Raw genomic sequence first — 21,236 nt, 5'->3', positions numbered from 1 at the left:
GGGGTGCAATTAGAGAGATTAAACAAAAAGGAGTTAGATGCAACAATTTTGATTTGGGCTCGTTCACATTTAATTGAACTAAGACAGAATTTATTATAAAAGTTTTGTAGACTAGTTAAACATTGGACTGGTTGCATTAGAAGGATATTAGAAGTTGGCTGATGAAGTATAATTGATTTGGTTGGGCCGATTGCAACATCTATAATTGTTACTAAAGAGGTTACATGTATCTTTGAATCAGCATTGGGTTGCTCGTATTTTCATTTGGCCCAGGTATCAAGAATTTAAATTGTAGGTTGCTAGTTATAACTCAGATTTAAAAGATTCAGTGGGCCACGAAAATTAATTAAAGTTTGCTTGGCCTTGGTGTTTATCAGCATAACTTTTCAAAACTACTAGAAAAAACACCTTTCTTGACATGCATTGTGTGTCATAAAAGGGTCTTTATGACACGCAAATGCGAGTCGTTGATTGAGGAGTCATAAAATTAACATGACATGCATTTGTGTGTCATGATTTTATGACACACATTTAATGACACGCATTCATGACACACATTTAATGACACGCATTCATGACACGCATTTAATGACACACATTCATGACACTTATCTTATGACACTTTTTAATGACATACGTTCATGACAAACATTTATGACACATACGTATGACATTCATTTACGCGTGTCATGCTTTTAATTGTTTAAATTTATTTTATAGAATTACTAATTTGCTCTGGATATATATGTATAATAACAAAAACAATAAATCTTTTTCATAAAACAAATACACACACACACATATATATATACCAAAACAATCCATTACATAATCACGTGTCAAGTATACTACAAATATTTTAACATTAACAAAAAAAAAAGAATTGTGTGTCAATACATCGTTAACACCTAAAATACGATCTGTCACTTAAAAATAGAGGTAACCTGATGTGTGTAAAATACAACATATAAATCACATCAATTAAGGCATAAAACTAACCCTTTTTAAGTACTAATGTTGGAAAAAGAGTGTTTTTGTCTTCCTTTTGTATTTTCAGGATGAAATGAGCTCAAAATCACAAAAGAAGCAAAAAGACAGCTAATTCTACCATAAATACAAGAAAAAGGAACAAAAGTGGATTGCCCGGACCCTCAACGGCACCTCCCAAGGCAAAGGAGAAGAAACAGAGTCTGAACACGCCCCGTGTCCAGCGAACACGGGGGCGTGCCCAGGAAGCAGCAGAAAAGACAAACCAGTAGAAGCTTCCATTGCCCACCACGGGGCCGTGTCCAGCGAGCACGGGGGCGTGGTGAAAGTACAGCAGGCGCATTAATTGTAATTCGCAATTACAATTAATGAGGAGAGAGAGTGTCAGGCGGACACGGGGCCGTGTCCAGCGGACACGGGGCCGTGTCCAGCCTTCTGTTCAGCCTATAAATAGAGGAGCTTGGCTTCATTCTCTCTCATCCCTTGGCACACCACCTCTCTCACACCTCATCCACCACCATAACACCATCATCCACCACCATCATCCATTGTCCATCGTAGAGCGTGTGAGTCGTCTCGGGATCCAAGATTGATCGTAAGAGTTCTTGACAATCAAGGCCATGTTTGCCTAAGTCTCTTACATCACTTGGTGAAGACAAGTGTTTAGTATAATACTTTTTATTTTTAATCTTTTGCACTTTTTATTTGGTTTTGTATTAATGACTTTAATAACTAGTTACTTATGTTGAAGATGATCTTTCCTTATCGTTTGTCCGTGGTGTCTTGGCATTATTTTACTGTCTATATAAAATAAAAGATTTTCACCATTCATATCTCCACGGTCTATATGGAGGTATGTTGGCTACCTGGTCGGGGGTTAAGGGAACGGTTTGGTAAGGGTCTTGCCCTTGTTCAGCGTTTAGAGGTCCTGCTTGGGACCTGGGTCAAATTTAGTAGGATCTCCTTCAATGCCCATAGGTATTGGATGGCGGGGATCCAAACTCTTTGACCCCCTCATAAGTTAACTACTATTAATACTATAACCCGGTTATTTAGGACTGTATCCCTGCTGACTCAGACTACTTAGCCGAGGGTAACGTCACCGCCAAAAGCGGGGCCTACCATAATTTGCATTAATAACTTAATTCATTATCTTTCAATAATCCGACCCTTTAGGATTGTATCCTTGCTGACTCAAACTACTGGGTTGAGGGTAACGTCGCCTTCAAAAGAGGGGCCTACTACAATAACTAAGATAATCTCTTAAACAAGTGCAAAAGTGCGAAAATAATCAAAGGTTATACTAATACACGTGTCGGATCCAAGTGATTCATCTTGTCTATCTGTTTTTATTTTTATTTTTATTTTCAGCATTTAGTTAGTTTTATTTTTCTTAGTTTAAAGCATTTTTCTAACTTTTTGATTTGATTAGACGTTGAGGATAAACCGGTATTAAAAGCTCTTGTGTCCTTGGACGACCTCGGTATCTTACCAACACTATACTACGTCCACGATGGGTGCACTTGCCCATATGTGTGTTTAGTGTTAGTGAATATCGTGTTTTATAAATTTAAAACTTGGCTAAAAGTGTAAAAAGGGGCTTAATTATATATTAAAAACATATACACACTGACACGCATCAAGTTTTTGGCGCCGCTGCCGGGGACACAAGGATTTTAAGAAAGTTAGGAATCAACGGCCTAATCATATTTTTATTTTTCTTTAATTTTTTTTTTGATTTTTTCTTAGATTTTTAGCTTCTGCAGAACTCAACACGGGGCCGTGCCTGCTGAACACGCCCCGTGCTCAATCATTGGAACTGGCAATCCTGTTTTAAGTCAGAGAGTAGGCTGAACACGGGGCCGTGTCCACTGAACACGCCCCCGTGCCCAAGATTCAGTTGCTGAAAACAGAACCGTTAGATCCCGGCGGTTGGTAATTTCTGACACAAACATGAGTGATAGTAATTCTTTTTACTTTCGGCACTCTTATGGTTTGTGGTGTCGAATATGTGGAGGCGAACATGAGGAATTAAAATGTTTTTTCCTCACTTATAGGCCCCACTATATAGACCCACCGATTCCTTGTAACCTTAAGAGGGGCGAAAGTAAAAATAAGCACTATTTCTCCCTCGAATGAGCCCAGCCAGATATTCTAGGAGAAATGCTCCTTGACGAGCTATTTCAACTAGAAGAACTACTTCTCAATTGGTCAAAAGAACTCAGGAAGGATTTTTTAGATCCATCCCAAGATGATGACCATGAGGAAGTGTTGGAACCGCATTCCGACAACCTCGTTGCTCCCGAAAATACCTTCTTACCTAGAAAAGACGCGGACGATAGTCGTCCCTGTGTCGATTGTGCCGTGAAGGACTCCCCATCGACTTCGTTCGATGCATACATAGACCTGAGCGATTCGGCATACACCTTCTTTAACGAGAGCCCGGGAAAGGGTTGGACTTGTCCACCTAGAATGAAAATAGGAATTACCCTCACCGACAACCTCTTGCGTTCTCGCCTTAGTATAGGACAATTAAGGTATCTTAGGCACTTTGGGGTTGTTCCAACAAGTCAAGAGCCACCCGATATAGATTAGCTCCTTAGTAAAGACAAAACTTCATAAGACAGCTTTCCGACACGGGGCCGTGCCCGGCCAACACGCCCCCGTGTCCACCAAAAGATTCCCCTCTGATCAGAACGTCAGAATACGGACAAACTGTGTCAGAATTTCATTTGCACACGGGGCCGTGTCCAGCGGACACGGGGCCGTGTCCAGCAGGCTGTCGTTTTCTATAAATGCAGCCAAAAATCCTGCACATTTGGACCAACTTGGGGACAGAGATTTGAAGGAATCTTCTCTCAAACAATCCTAGGTAAGTCTAAAAGAAGTTTCCAACAACCCATCTTGTCATTTCCTCTTCTAGACATTTCCTTCTTCTTCATCTTTCTTCAAGAACTACCATGAAAAGTTTGAATTTTCAATCTTTGTGGTAGGGAACAATGAGTTTTGATCATAGAATCTTGGTAAAAACATGTTATGTAACATTGTTTAAAGTTATTTACTGTCAAAAAGCTTGCATAAACTCAGAAAATAACTTAAAAACCCAAGATTCCTTGCTCCAAAATTCTGCAGAAAGATGAACACGGGGCCGTGCTCAATGAGCACGGGGCCGTGTCCAGAAACTGTTTCGTCATATAAACTGCTTTTGGTTTATTTTTCGTAGAATGGCGAGTGAAAACAGCGAAACATCATCCGTTCATTCCTCAAACAGCCGAAGGGGAAGGAGGCCCTCCGTTGAAGCTACACTTGTGCACTACGTGATAGCGCTAAGGGAAGCTCTCGACGAAATGACGTTAGTAGAGGAGGTCCTCATTGACCGTATTAACGATCTTACAATGGGACTTGAAAGCAGCTTCCAAGAGATTAACCTTTTGCACCAAAGGTTAAACATTTTGGTAGCACCCCCTATGGAACCAGTCCTTCCACAACAAGACTGGAACTTGGCACTCGGTGTTAACAACCCTACCGGGTGGGGAGACTTTCCCGCAGAACCTCCTATGGAAAACCCACAAGAAGTTCCAGCGGAAGTTGAAACTCCTCAAACCAATGCAAACGAGCCCTCTTTTCTCCTTCCAAGGGAGGTAGAGGAGTGGCTTGCTGACATATGAGGAGAACCGCACCCGAAAGGAGGAGTTCTACAAAGCCTTATCTAACCAAGACTAGTATGTTCTTGGAAATTTTGCTAAATTAAAATAAAACATAGGGCTAGAACTCCATAAGTTTAATATCTATGTAATTTTTATGTAATGTCTCTCTATGATTTGCAATGTTATGATGGTTTTTATGATTGATGGTTGTTTTGAGAATAAAACACACTCATGGTGTTAATGGATGAAAAAGGGAACGAGAAAAATGGAACCATGCACGAAGAACAGAGCAACCCGACAAAAATCTCCATCAAAGAAGGCTCAACACGGGCCGTGCCCAACCAACACGGCCCCGTGCTGAGCCCCTGCAGAAAAATCACCCAGTTCAGGTAACTGGACACGGGCCGTGTTCAGCGGACACGCCCCCGTATCCAGGCTTCTGTTTCAATTCTGTAATTTTTGTTACTGGCACTTGACCACGGGGCCGTGCCCGGTGAACACGGGGCCGTGTCCAGGATGCAAGTAACATAAATCTTTGCTTTTTAACACACTTTTATACATTCTAATCAACCAAAAATATTATTTTTGGACACATTGAGGACAATGTGTAATTTAAGTGTGGGGGGGATGCTAAAACCTTGAAATTTTGCAAAATCCTAAACACAAGCCTTACACAAAACTCTATTGGAACCGCTAAACACCCCAAATTTTTACAAAATTTTTTTTTTTTATTTTATTTATTTATTTACTTGTCTTAGTTTAAGTTGGGAATAACAAGTTCTAAAAAGGTTATATTTTTACAAGTTTACAACCGATAGCGTCGTGATAAAAAAGGAACCAACATAAGAAAATTATGAAACGGCATAACAAGTCTAGTTTAAAATTCGATTATATATGCTTGGTCACATTAAAAACCCATTCCCACAAAAGTGAGTTTTGAGCCTTTATTGAGCATAAAAATACACATATTTAGATTAAATGCTCATTTTTCGTTTCTTGTGTGAATAGCCGCTCGGTCCTTACAAATCTAGAACTTGCCACGACGATACATTCCCGGTCCTTACCAACTTAAACCCAAGTAAGTAAATGATGAAGGCATTAGGACTAACCATTTTTCTTTCAAAACCATTATTTTTCATTTTTTTTACCTACCCAAAATCCCCCTAGATAGCCCCTTTGAGCCTAAACCTTTCATTTCATTACCCCAAAACCCTTTTTACCCACCAAAAACCTTTTATTTATTTTTTTTAGTAACAAGTTCGCTTTTTCGTAAAAATCGCCTTTTTATGTGACGAAAAAAAAAATAAAAAAATAAAAATAAAAAAAATAAAAAAAAATAAAAAATAAAAAAAAATATAAATGATGATGAAGTCAAAAACAAACAAAAGCTATAAAAAGCTTGTTTGGAGAAATACTTCAAAATAAAAAGTCACTAAAAATAAGGTACTTCACGAAAACCGACGCTTGTTACGATTTTCGCCCTTTTTACTAACCACTAACCAACCACCCACCTGTAAACCCAAGCCTTCACCCAAAAAGTCCTCTTGATATTTACAAAGGTAAAAAGTTAAAAAGGAGGAGGATTGATTGCTTGGCAAGCCTATGGAAGACGTAAGTTCCGTGCCGCTCTCGAGTGATTCACTAAAATATACACCTTCGGCCGAGTGTTGAGTGATCTCCCGTGAGGTATGTGAACTTGTATATAAATGGAATTTTAATAAGACATGCTATGCCCAAATAAGTAATTTATCTTATGAAAAGTTCAAAATAAATCATAACGAATAGGATTGTAAATAAATAAAAATAAAGCCTATAAAAACCTTGGATTCCCGACACTCTAGGACAAGCTAAAAAACTTCTCTTCTACCTATTCCATTTGGGAGTGTAAGCCACATTTAAAGAGTTTTGCTTGAGGACAAGCAAAAGTTCAAGTGTGGGGGTATTTGATGTGTGTAAAATACAACATATAAATCACATCAATTAAGGCATAAAACTAACCCTTTTTAAGTACTAATCTTGGAAAAAGAGTGTTTTTGTCTTCCTTTTGTATTTTCAGGATGAAATGAGCTCAAAATCACAAAAGAAGCAAAAAGACAGCTAATTCTACCATAAATACAAGAAAAAGGAACAAAAGTGGATTGCCCGGACCCTCAACGGCACCTCCCAAGGCAAAGGAGAAGAAACAGAGTCTGAACACGCCCCGTGTCCAGCGAACACGGGGGCGTGCCCATGAAGCAGCAGAAAAGAGAAACCAGTAGAAGCTTCCATTGCCCACCACGGGGCCGTGTCCAGCGAGCACGGGGGCGTGGTGAAAGTACAGCAGGCGCATTAATTGTAATTCGCAATTACAATTAATGAGGAGAGAGAGTGTCAGGCGGACACGGGGCCGTGTCCAGCGGACACGGGGCCGTGTCCAGCCTTCTGTTCAGCCTATAAATAGAGGAGCTTGGCTTCATTCTCTCTCATCCCTTGGCACACCACCTCTCTCACACCTCATCCACCACCATAACACCATCATCCACCACCATCATCCATTGTCCATCGTAGAGTGTGTGAGTCGTCTCGGGATCCAAGATTGATCGTAAGAGTTCTTGACAATCAAGGCCATGTTTGCCTAAGTCTCTTACATCACTTGGTGAAGACAAGTGTTTAGTATAATACTTTTTATTTTTAATCTTTTGCACTTTTTATTTGGTTTTGTATTAATGACTTTAATAACTAGTTACTTATGTTGAAGGTGATCTTTCCTTATCGTTTGTCCGTGGTGTCTTGGCATTATTTTACTGTCTATATAAAATAAAAGATTTTCACCATTCATATCTCCACGGTCTATATGGAGGTATGTTGGCTACCTGGTCGGGGGTTAAGGGAACGGTTTGGTAAGGGTCTTGCCCTTGTTCAGCGTTTAGAGGTCCTGCTTGGGACCTGGGTCAAATTTAGTAGGATCTCCTTCAATGCCCATAGGTATTGGATGGCGGGGATCTAAACTCTTTGACCCCCTCATAAGTTAACTACTATTAATACTATAACCCGGTTATTTAGGACTGTATCCCTGCTGACTCAGACTACTTAGCCGAGGGTAACGTCACCGCCAAAAGCGGGGCCTACCATAATTTGCATTAATAACTTAATTCATTATCTTTCAATAATCCGACCCTTTAGGATTGTATCCTTGCTGACTCAAACTACTGGGTTGAGGGTAACGTCGCCTTCAAAAGAGGGGCCTACTACAATAACTAAGATAATCTCTTAAACAAGTGCAAAAGTGCGAAAATAATCAAAGGTTATACTAATACACGTGTCGGATCCAAGTGATTCATCTTGTCTATCTGTTTTTATTTTTATTTTTATTTTCAGCATTTAGTTAGTTTTATTTTTCTTAGTTTAAAACATTTTTCTAACTTTTTGATTTGATTAGACGTTGAGGATAAACCGGTATTAAAAGCTCTTGTGTCCTTGGACGACCTCGGTATCTTACCAACACTATACTACGTCCACGATGGGTGCACTTGCCCATATGTGTGTTTAGTGTTAGTGAATATCGTGTTTTATAAATTTAAAACTTGGCTAAAAGTGTAAAAAGGGGCTTAATTATATATTAAAAACATATACACACTGACACGCATCATAACCGCATAAGTAGACCAATCTTCGCGAATGCCATCCATATCCGCAGCCGAGTATCTCTCTACTCATTTCCCAACCTGAGACAACAATTAAATAAAATAAATCTTAAAAATCAGAATTTTATCCTAATATATGAATTTAAGCATTTGTTTGGATATATAAGTACATATTTCCCTAATATACGGACTAAAATATGCCTAAACTTACATTATCATTGTCAAGTATTTCAACTCCTTCGTAAGCTATCTCCTTCATGAACTTCATCACATAGTAGCCGCATTCAGTACCTCCTGGCTAACGTGGACACTACACAATTAAAAATATCAAGAAATGTGAAACTATTGCGATTTAAGTTTAAACTAAAGGGTTTCAATATTTACAGTATCATTACAACGACAATTTAAATAAGGGATTAAGTGCTTACCCTAACGTTAATCCAGATGAGTTTAACCCTTATGTTGGCACCACTTCGTGAATCAAGACACTAGTAACAGAGTGCTTTTACAAGTTGGCTATTTGCAGAAAAACTCATACACATCTTCCAAAACCTTATAAGAAAACAAAACACCACTTATAATTCAACATAAAAGAATTAAGACCATTTAAAAGTTAAAACACACCTTAATAGGCTCTTGTGATATGCAATTTATCAAACAATTCAAGGGCATTAGTCTGACATATATTTACAATAATTTTCAAAATACTACAGGCCTTTCAACTAACTAAAGTTGGAAGCAACAAACATATGTTTTCACTTTCACCTAATACATTAGATTAGGTGACTAAGTTCCACAAAGCCTAACAGAAAAAAAAAATACTTTGCTACTTTGCTGAATAGATGTAAAAAAATGTATTAATACTAGAGAATGGACTCCTTAGGATAGTAGGATAGTCCATCAGAGTATGTATCTAAATATTAATCAGCAACATATGACAATTATCTTGTAGGGAGAAAAGTATAATATATTACCAATTACAAAGTACAGACCCTCTATATGAGAAACAGATGATGAAAATTGCGACTCTCTTAGCATATAACTAGTTAACTAAATCAAGATTAACAATGGCTATGATTTCTTAGGATTAATAAGAAGAAAAAGTGAAAAGAATCATCAACGTATGATACGAAGACAAAATAGCACCCTAATTATTCATAGTTGTGGTTAATCATGTTTAACCATTGGTCAGTTGTTGTTAGTCTCGGTAATTGGTCATTGATTTAGTGATGCTCATTTATAGACATGAATAACCCGTTATAGCTAGAGAATGGTGTTAAGCGGATCTTGTCCGCGGGTTGGAGGGTTTAACCGAGCCCAAATCTTAAAATTTTTGACAAACCAGAAAATTGTGTCATACATATGAACCTGAACACGACCCAAATATCAGTGGGTTGATCCGAACACGATCCGTTCAACCCGATTTTTTTAATTTTATATATCTTTATCGCAAATTAATGTATTAAAAATAATTATTACAACAAAAAAGCACACATATATATAATACAATTACATTTTAACTATAAAATATTATATCAATTTCTCTTTCTAAGTTATAATTACGGCATAAAATACACATCTAACATAATTTATGACATAAAAATAAAATATAATGTATTTCGGGTTTTGGTCGGTTCCAGTTCTTATGTAAATCGGGTCCATTGCTTCTCAGGTAATAAACCGAACCGTATATAAAACTTCCATTTAGTTGTTTCATACTTTCATTTAGGTGTGAGAATCTTTCAGTAAAGAGAAATGAAGCTTTCTCAGTTATTCCTCGTGTCATGAATCTTTCATTCGCTATTCTACTACTTTCTTTGATCTGTATGTTTCAAACAAGCCAAGATACTTTCATTCGATATTCTGGTAAATTACAGTTCCACTTCAGTTCATCTACCAAGAGCATTTGTCATCTTTAAATTACATTTTTAACCAACTGCTGCAGTGCTGCATTGATATTTGATATATTGACATATATTAATGATTTAGGTTTCCACATCCAGTTTAATTAGTTAATATAATTTTCGTTCCAAGAGTTTTATCTAACCGACCCGAACCTGAACCCGAAATACTAGAAATTTAGGAACCGGCAAGCTACCTAAATAAATTTATTAGGTTGGGTTTCGGGTTTTATTAGGTTTGGGTATCGGGTTTTTTCGGGTCGGACCTGTTTTCATGATAAAAAGACTCAAAACTGTTGCCACAAATATATTTACATGGATCATTGATATTAATCATATTGGGATGTTACAAAAATGGAATGCCTATGACAGGGGGTGTTTGATGTTGAATAAAAAATAATGACTTTAATGGAGATGGTTCAAGATACACTAAACATCATGGTCAAAATTAGCTTAAAAAACAAACATGACCGTAAAATACCAAACAAAACCATTTGAATCTAATATCATCTTGTATCATATTTTCTAGTTTTATAAACTATCAATTCATCTAAAACAAGCAAGTCAATCGAGTAAAGTAGACTAGAGAGTAGAGACTTGTTCAAGTACCTGAAAATGAATGCAGGCATGAAAATGATAGCAGGGTCCTAATTGCTTAAAACAAGGGCTTTGTGATTTGTATAAACAAGAAGTTAAGGAATTCCTATACATAGCTCAAAAGCAAATTAACAGACATAAATCAAAATACAATCCAGTAAATAGATACACAAAACTGATGTTTGAATTGAATGAATATATTAATAACTAGAAAACCCTCACCTTCTAGAAAAGCGGCATTTAAATGATTCGAGTATCATCGTACGGAACCACCATCGACAATCATCACCATTACATTCCTTCGTGCTCGCCCTCATCCATAGCGCGCATATGATAGCAGGAGATTGATGAATTGATATTGGAGAGGTTGCCGATTTAGGGTTAAGAGGGGGAACGGAGGTTGATATCAATGAATTGGGGATGTAAAGTTAGGTTTAGGGAGTACGAATTAATTTCTTTGGGGGAAACCAGGGGAGGGAATTATTTTACTTTTTTGGGGGGAAACGAAATTTAATGAAAATTTTAAGTAGTTATGAAATTTAATTTAAAAACAAATACTTTGTAACAATGTTTTAACAACCGGTTCAAGCCGGTCGGTTGTACCGGTAGAACCAGTTAAACCGTCCGGCACATCCGGTTAAACCGTTTTTAGCCAATTCTGGTACAGTAAACCGGATTTTAAAACATTGCTTTGTAACTTTAAATATAAGTAGTTAGATTTATTGATCCTAATCGGATTTAAAAACAAATATGAGTCGAGTCGAGTCAAGCAGAACCTAAAACATCGCTTTGTAACTTTAAATATAAGTAGTTAGATTTATTGATCCTAATCGGATTTAAAACAAATACGAATCGAGTCAAGTAGAACCCAAGCCCGTTTAACTTACGAGAGTTCAAGCTAAAGCTTGGTTTGATTTGAACTCAGCACCTAAAGCTCGAGCTCAGTTTGGGCTCGACTAGTCTATTATTTAATAATTAATTTCTATAAATTACTAATACTTTTTATATATTTTATATTATAATTTAAATATATACCATGATATATACTATTTAATTTTTTTGTATGTAATTTTATATATAACTAGTTTTTTTACTGTTGCCGCGTTGCGGCGAACGTCTTTTGTTGTTTAGTCTGTGTTTACATGTGTTTTGAAATCACTACAAACGCGTTGCGCACGGAAACCGTTGACAAGAATAAAAAGAAAATATAGGAAAAAACACTAAAAGATAACCAAAAGAAAATCAACCAAAAAAGTTGTATCGTAATAATGTTGTTTGTATGAAAGATGTGGTCAGAGATAAGCAAATGATACTGGGTACCGGTACCGAATTTTCTGAACTAAAAGATCTTAAGTACCAATTCGGTATGACTTTTGGCGTTCCTGGTACCGGTTCGCTACCGTTTCTTACCTTCATATACTGGTACCCTAACTGGTATTTTCGGTACCAGTACCGATTCAGTATTGGTTGGCACCGAGCTCATCCCTATCCCTGAAACTAAAAAAAGAAATCATTAAAAGTTGAAGAAAATCAACAAAAAAGTTGCACGATACCGTTGTTGTTCGTACGACACCCGTGATCAGGGATTAGCAAATGGTACCGGGTAGCACTATCGAATTTTTCGAACTAAAAGACTTTCAAAATCAATTTGATACCGACTTATGGTGTTTTCTGTACCAGGCTGGTGTCGGTTTTTACCTTCATGTACCGATAACCGTATTGATATTTTCCATACCAGTACCAGTTGATATAAATTTATCTAACTTAAAAAGTGAAGAAGATGATAAAAATAATTAAAAAAAAACTATATTTATTATTTTAACCTTTTCTACATTGGCGAAGCTTGGGGGGTCGATTTTTCCCAATTCCGGGGGGCGAAAACGTATATCCCTAAAAATTTTTATAAGAAAGTACTGTTCATAACACTACGCGTCAAAAAGTTCGGGGGCGGGCGCCCCCTTCCACCCCAAGAAAGTTGTGCCCCTGCTTTTCTACTTAGTGGCCCTTTTAATATACTTATATTGTTATTATCTAACTTAAAAAGTGAAGAAGATAATAAAAATAATTAAAAAAAACTATATTTATTATTATAACCTTTTCTACATTGGCGAAGCTTGGGGGGGGGGGTCAATTTTTCCCAATTCCGGGGGGCAAAAATGTATATACCTAAAAATTTCTATACGAAGGTACTGTTCATAACACTACGCGTCGAAAAGTTCGGGGGTGGACGCCCCCTTCCGCCCAAGAAAGTTGCGCCCCTGCTTTTCTACTTAGTGGCCTTTTTAATATACTTATATTGTTATTACTGTTCAAAACGTTTCCTTTTTAATATATAGGGAATAATCGTCCTATTTAGATATACATTTCATTTATGAAATAAGAGTTATATAAATATAAGGCTTGATTAGACTTGCGAGCCGGCTTGGGATCGGGCTCGTTAATTAAACAACTTTTTTTTCTAGTCTCAAGCTCGAATCGATTCGAGATTTTAATGCGAAGATTTCAAGTAGCTCACAATCACCTTGGCTCGTTCACACCCATAATCATACTAGGGCTTAATGGATTACATCGGATTGTAATGAGTCACATTATACGACGATGGGAAATAATATATTACATATGTTTTAATATACCAAATTTGGGTTTGATATTCATGATAACTCTTAGTGAACCATTAATGAGCTTAATTATGTCATTTTTTGCCTTAAAGGGTTGCCTATGTTTTATTGAATGATGTTACACAATTATAGACAATAATATATCATACATATTTTAATGGATCATGATATGCTTTATTATGATATATATTAGGCTATAAAGAGTTGCATCATGTTGTAGTTGGTCATCTTAGACCATAATAGACAATAATAGATCACACACGTCTTAATGGGTCGTATTAGGCCTTAATAGGCATGATGGCTACTAGTAGACAATGACCGGCATTATTATGTCATATTAGGTGTTAATGGGTTATATTGGGTTGTAGTTAATCATGTTAGACCATAATTGGCAATAAGAGATCGCATGCTTCTTAATGGACAATATTGGGCCTTCATAACTCTTAAAGGGCCATGTTGAGATTTGTTATGTCATATTATGTCTTAAAGGGTTATATCCGGTTATAGCAAGTTATATTAGGTTATAACTCGTAATAACATATAATACACGTCTTAAATGGACCATACTGAGCGTGAATAGCTTTTAATGTCGCGTGAAAAGCTTTTATTATGTCATATTAAATTTATTAAATTTTGTACAAACATAAATCAAAATACAATCCAGTAAATAGATACATATATTTATTAAATTTTGTACAACCATGACTTTTTTTTCTTGACACACATTTAAATGTCATAAAATAAGGGTGTGTCAGTATTCGCGTGTCTAGATAGATCTTGTTTTTGTATGGCGCTAAAAGGATGACACACAAAAAAGTGTGTCATAAATATATTGAATTTTGAAAAACCATGACATTTTTTTCTTGACAGACACTTTTGAATGTCATAAAATGAGCGTGTGTCATTGTTTGCGTGTCAAGATGAATCTTGTTTTTTATATGACGCTAAAAACATGACACACAAAAAAGAATGTCATAGATTTATTAAATTTTTTAAACCATGACATTTTTTTCTTGACATACACTTTTGAATGTCATAAAATATGTGCGTGTCATTGTTCGTGTGTCAAGAGAAGTGTATTTTCTAGTAGTATGAACTAACCCCACACGATTTTTTATTTGAACAATCATCTCAGAGGTCGAGCACGAGTTCGGGACCTGAGATTTGGTTGTCACCAACTTTAGTTGAACAGATAGAACATCGGTATTTCCATCCGTACATTAATGCTTCAAACGTGCATGGATGCTAGAATAGTAACTATTAAAATGTAGGAGAATTTCACCAGGGGTAGGTGTCTTTCGCAACTGTTACCAAAGTCGATAACACATGCTCAAAGCATGTGCTCAATAGTCTGGATAGTACGCTCACTCTAACCATCCGTTTGGGGATGCTACGTAGTGCTCATATCCAAGCGTGAACCTAAAGGTGTCTGCATTGATCGCCAGAGTGATATACAAAACGAGGGTCTCGTTCAGAGATGATAGAAATTGGTACTCCGTGCCGAGAGACAACTTTCTTCAGGTAAATACTAGAAAGCTTGTCATACTTGTCCGTTACCTTGATTGCGAGGAAGTGAGTGGATTTGGTTAAGTGGTCCACAATCACCCAGATGGTGTTGATTCCGCTTGGAGACTTGGGTAATCTAGAAATAAAATCCATGGAAATACGCTCTCATTTCCACATTGGTACTTTTGGTTGCTGGAGCAAACCAGACAGCTTTTGGTACTCGATCTTGAATCTAGCACGGGTCAATCCCTTATTATATATGTGGCTATCTTACCTTTCATGTTTGGTCAACATTACAGGGTTTTAGGTCTTGGTACATTTTATTAGAACCAGGATGGATGGAAATCAAGACTCGTGTGCTTCATCCACCACAAGATCTCTCAGATCCCCATGTAGAGGGACCCATATTCGCTCCATGTAATAGCGAATACCATCCTATTTAGTTTCAAGTTGCTTTTCCATGCCCCGCATAGATACAGCTGAAAGATTTTCCTCTTTCAAGGCTTTAACTTGGGCATAACGGATTTGATCGAGTAATCCAGAGTGAATTGTGAGTTGCAAAGCTCAGACACATTTGGGTTTAGTTCTTTACGGTTGAGGGCATCAGCTACAACGTTAGCTTTGCCCGGATGGTACCTTATGGCATAGTCGTAATCATTTAGGAGTTCAACCAAATGACCTTGTCGCGTGTTTAACTCCTTCTGTTCCAGAATGTGCTGGAGACTCTTGTGATCGGTGTAAATAGTGCAATTGGTACCGTACAAGTATTGTCTCCAGATTTTAAGGGCAAATACCATGGCTCACAACCTTAAGTCGTGAGTCGTGTCGTTCTTCTTCTGTTAAAGCACCGGATCGATGACGAACATCAACATTGCACTTGATTTAAGACGTATAAGATATCAAAATCAAAACAAGATAAAAAGATGTAGAAGATGAATATTTTTATTATTGAATCAGTCATCACTGATTTACAAACCGAAAGAGTATACATCATCTACAAGCTGGTTTAGATCACAAAGATCTAAACCGAGCTTTCTCTCACTAACACATAGTCACCCTCTCTCTAGAATGTGCATACACTATTGAGTAATTCCTTAGTTGTGAGAGGTTGCACACAGCAGATCACCACAGCGATGAATGAATGTGATGGATGCCCAATTCTAACCTATACACCTCTATATATAGGCTGGGGCAAACCCTAAGCCCTGACAACACTTATCCACAAGTTCGGACAGCATAACACATAATAATGTCTGAATTTGTTAGGCTTTTAACATATATGTTCGAATATGTTTTATCTTGACTTCTATTGACTTTGGACTTTGATAAGAACTGATAAAGCACAGTTATCCGACGAGAGCTACACTTACATACTCCCCCTTAACTATTGCTATCAGTTCTGTCTGGGATCGATAATCTTCAGTCACCGGATACTGCGCTTACAGACTCCCCCTTGACTGATGATGTCATGCCTGCTTTCTACTTTGGCTGAGAGTTGATCTTTCCAGCAGAGCACAACGATCTTCAACCCTTCTAACGAAAGACTTGCTGACGATCACTTAAATGGCCACTTTGTGAAACCTGAAGCATCCAACATCAAACACTATAGATCCTCCCCCTCAAACTACTCCCGAATCAAGTTAACGCGAACCAGCCTACAACCAAATGTAAGAATATCGCTCGAAATCATAATCTTCAAAACTAACCGGCAGCAGAAAGAGACATTGGATTTCCAATCCCCAACCTTGAACACTTCAAACTTTACAAAGACATGAAGTTATGTTCGATAAGTTAATAACAAACTGAACTTTGTAAAAGTACGTCCGCCATCTTTATCAAAATCTACAACCCTTCATGTATGATCTCATCTCGTCACGAATCTTCATGAATCAATCTCCTATTTTCACGAATCCACTGAATCCCCGATGGCTTTCATCTCCGATCTTCCCCTTATCAAGAAGCACCATATTATTTCGAGAACATACTAGCAACCGTCTTGGAAGAGGGACCAGGAAACTAACCATCTCTACTCTAAACAACAACTAATAAAGCTGAATCTTTAACTAGTCATCAACCGAGAATCCAACTTCATCACATCCATACTTGATTGAAACCCGAACATACTTGACAAAACTCCATCGCACACTAGTCTTTTTATGCACAAACTTTCAAAGTCCAACCAAGTCACGATAATAGTCGAAGATTGTCCCAAAATTCAAGTAAGGACCAAATCCAACTCCGGGAATCTTGAAAAGAATACCGTGGACCACCATTTCCTCTTCTCATCCCCTCACTTGATCCGGACAAAAAAAATGCCCTATAACTTTTCAGTAATCCGAAACTAACTTCAAATTTCCAAATTGCACAAAATTCTGACTCTTGCTAATTATCCGGTACCCCCAGTAACCCGTCATAACTAGAAAAACTCGGAACAACGCGCAAATCGAAACCTCCGAACTACACAAACTTCTAAACTAAACTAAAAATATGGTACCCCCGGTAACCCGGGATTCTAGAAAGTTCGAACTCGTCAAACCAGCAAGCTTTTGAAACCGCGGATCAGATTATTAATCTGAACAATACTTTAGAATACAAAGACATTCGGATCAAGCAAAGAAATCCTGAATATAACTCATAAATTCGGATCTCAAAGGAATGAAACAATGCTGACAACACATAGAGAATCAAGAAATCCTGACAAACACTTATATTCACACAAAGAGAGAATAAGTACTAACACTCAAACTTTAACAAATAAATTTGGACACAAGAATAAGTACTTACACATTCCAAATGCGGACCGATGGGACATAAGTGCAGACACATGGAAAGATCTCACAAGTGCGGACTATGCTTGAAATGGATATGTGCGGACAAGTTTAGCATTTAAGTGCGGACAAATGGAAGAAACCCTAAATGTGGACAAGAATGAAATGTTAAGTGTGGATAAGGGTTTTTAAACCTAAATATGGACAAGGATTCAAGTTCTGATAACTTCTCAAATGCGAACAAGAAAGATCTGATAAGTGTGGACTAAGTGTTATAATGAACAAATTTAAGTGCTCACCAGCTTGTCATAACATAAGTACGGACAATGTGATAGAACAAATGTTAAGTGAGGACTTGATTTGATAATATGATACGTGCGGAAACAAGATCTTAAACAACTATAAGCGCACACAACATACCAAATGCGGATAAAAGAATCACAAATTTAAGTGCGGACTGTTGTTGTATAAGTGTGAATAAAGGTTTGGTTTATATAAGTGCGGACGAAATAGTAGAGTATAAGTGCGGGACAAACCTTGGTAAGTGTGGACTGAATATACTTCAAGTGCGGACAAGCTACTTCAAGTACGGACAAGAATTGTTGATTACCAAATCCGGACAAAAGAATCACACAAGTGCGGACTAGGTTAAATCTACAAGTGCGCACAAACCTTTCATTGTCCAAACTTAGAATACAAATGGTGATAAGAATATAAGTTCTTTCACTCCTAAATTCAGCAGAAGGAAAGATTTAAGTACGGACAAGTGTGACTACACACAAGTCATCATAATAACAAATACGAACAATAAAGCTTCCAACACTTAATTAAGTACGCACAATACCCTTTTTAGATCAAAACACAGATCTGAAACAACTTGGAAAAGAAGAAAACATCTCAATCGAACATCTTCAAAATCTTCAAGTTTTCTAAAGAATCTTCACGTCTCCATGATGTTTGGCGGAAACAAACATCAAATCAAGAGCAATGGTGATTTGGAAGGCGGTTAGACCATTCCGAATCGGTAACCATGCTCTGACACCACTGTTAAGGTCGTCTTCCTTCAACGAACACACCTCAAACACACGAAACCCGGATCGATCGACACACACGTGATGTGTAGAAACCACCGCGAGACCGTGTCTTGTACCGCAACCTAGAGCTCGTACAGAAAGTGTAGAAGATGAAAGAACAGTGAACACACTGAGTATTCATAATCAACAATCACACACAGTGAAGATTACACACAAAAGTTAGGGTTTGTTTGCACAAGAAGTTTTCTCCAAAAAGCTTTTCTCATTGATTACTGATTGCGTACACACACAAAGTATATATATAAGAACAAGTTCGGACACTCAAGTCCTTTCAAATGAAACCCTAGACCCTATATACGGACATACATATTCTAAATAACCTTGTAAGTAGTTAACAAATAAGTACTGACATACAAAACCCACAAATGCGGACATAACCCCTATGAACTTATAAGTTCGGACATCCCAAAGAACTTATAAGTTCTGACAAAACTAACCTAAATTCGGACAACTTTAAACTTATAAGTTCTGAAAAATATATATCCACAAATTCGGACTCCATGAACTTATAAGTACTGACAATTGTAAAGCAACAAATTTGGACATCATACACACATACTTTGTCCGAATTTGTAGTTATATACTAACTTTCAACAATAACAAACAAGTCCCTGAAGTATCATCAAGTTGCCGGATCCAGCATCTATCATCCAGAAGTGCATTTACAGACTCCCCCTTCATATATGTGGGATCTACAAATCTTCAGCAAATCTTCGACAAGCCGCATCCAGCATCTATCATCCTAAGATGCTTTTACAATTATTAAGTGGGTCAAGGTTACCATTTTTAGTAAAGAGCAAAAAATGAGCTACTTTAATTGAACGGTTCAACGAAGTCACTTTTAGCTTTATTTCTAGTAAACGGGTCAAGTTTACCGTTTCTAATAAACGAGTCAGAATAAACTACTTTACTAAGCAGGTCAAACTCATCATTTTTAGTAAACAGGTCAAATAAATTTTTTTAGTGGACGGGTTTAAATTATAATTTTAATGATGAGCTACTTTAATAAGCAGGTGAAACTCATCACTCTTATTATGGATTGTAATACTTGGTGACCTTTATCTCATTTTTATTTGTTAATCATGTTAAACTTAAATGGGTTGGGACAGGTCGTAAAGGAAATTATTATAATATTATTACTATTAGCTGTCATATTCTGTTTCCTTTATTATATATTTTCCTTCTCTGTATTTATATCCTCTTGTATGAGGTCTTGATCATCTATGAAAAAACCCTAATTTGAATACCAGATTTTATATGGTATCAGAGCAGGTTCTCAAGAACCACCGCTCGTAATCTAAGATGGCCGGAGAAAAAACCAGCGGCAGTGGTAAGAATGAAGCCATTGACGTTAACTCACCCTATTACTTATCCCCCTCCGATTTACCCAAACAGGTGCACGTCAATGAAGTCTTAACCGACGGAAACTATAGCGACTGGGCAAAGGAGATGGCAAACTTTCTGTTTGCAAAGAACAAGATGGGATTCGTGAACGGTAAGATCCCTAAACCGGAAGAGGCGGCAGACAATTACATGCAGTGGATGCGTTGTGACGCCATGATCATTGGATGGCTCACTATAGCGATGGATAAAGACATCAGGGGGAGCGTGAAGTATGCTAACGCCTCCTCTGAAATATGGAATGACTTGAAGGAAAGGTTTGGGAAGGAGAGTGCGCCTCGAGCCTACGAGTTAAAACAATCTCTCTCAATAACCCACCAAGATGGTTCATCCGTTTCGGCGTATTATACTAAACTGCATAGGATATGGGATGAGATACAATCTGTTTTTCCCATCCCGCGATGCACCTGTGGAAATTGCACTTGCAGCGTTGGGAAGAGACTCACTGAATTCAAGGACAAAGAACGGTTGTACGAGTTCTTGATGGGTCTCGATAGGGATTTTTCAACAATAAGAACCCATGTTCTTTCCATCAAGCCCACCCCTACACTTGGAGAAGCCTACAGTCTAGCTTCTGAAGAAGAACAACAGAAACAGATCACCATGATGAGAAAGACACAGGTGGAGCCGGCTGCGTTTAGAACTCAAGGACGATGGGAAGGTTCTTCCAGTTTTCAACGAAGCAAACAAGCGGCTTCAAAGGAGTCTAAGCAGATTTCTGATGAAGTCGACCATTGTTCTCATTGCGGGAGAGATGGACATAAACGGGAAGGCTGTTTCAAATTGATCGGCTATCCCGAATGGTGGCCCGGTAAAGTTAAGACTGACAAAGTAAAGCCGAAGGCTGCACACGTTGAGACCGAACCCAGTCTAGCGGGCCTGACAGAGGCGCAATACCAAACTCTCATGAAACATCTTGGTGGCAGCGGGCAGCACACAGAAGGTGAACCTATTTGTAAAGCAAACATGGCTGGTAAGCGTGATGAACCCGATGATTGGATTTGGGATTCGGGTTCGACCGAACATGTTGTACATAAACAGGAGTCTCTCGAAAATGGCACTCGAGCCATACGAGAGGCGCCCGTTATGATACC

General features: G+C 37.7%; 1 long non-coding RNA gene across 3 annotated transcripts; it reads right to left on the bottom strand.

Moving 5' to 3' along the window:
- Positions 1-803: 803 nt before the first annotated feature.
- On the bottom strand, positions 804-11,246 carry LOC110890236. 3 transcript variants are annotated; one of them, XR_002564337.2, is made up of 6 exons: positions 10,978-11,246; positions 10,768-10,861; positions 8,686-8,809; positions 8,469-8,567; positions 8,267-8,338; positions 804-944 (listed from the first exon to the last, which is right to left on the bottom strand). It is a non-coding gene; the product is annotated as an uncharacterized LOC110890236 (long non-coding RNA). The 3 variants fall into 3 exon arrangements; XR_002564336.2 differs by lacking the exon at positions 804-944 and having other exon boundaries at positions 8,207-8,338; positions 10,978-11,244; XR_002564338.2 differs by lacking the exons at positions 804-944; positions 10,768-10,861 and having other exon boundaries at positions 8,207-8,338; positions 10,978-11,243.
- Between the last annotated feature and the right edge of the window lie 9,990 nt (positions 11,247-21,236).

Source organism: Helianthus annuus, chromosome 11, assembly GCF_002127325.2.
Source record: "Helianthus annuus cultivar XRQ/B chromosome 11, HanXRQr2.0-SUNRISE, whole genome shotgun sequence".
In the NCBI taxonomy this organism is placed as follows: Eukaryota; Viridiplantae; Streptophyta; class Magnoliopsida; order Asterales; family Asteraceae; genus Helianthus; species Helianthus annuus.
The sequence above is the reverse complement of the archived record's forward strand: the minus strand, read 5'-3'. Positions and strand labels throughout refer to the sequence as shown.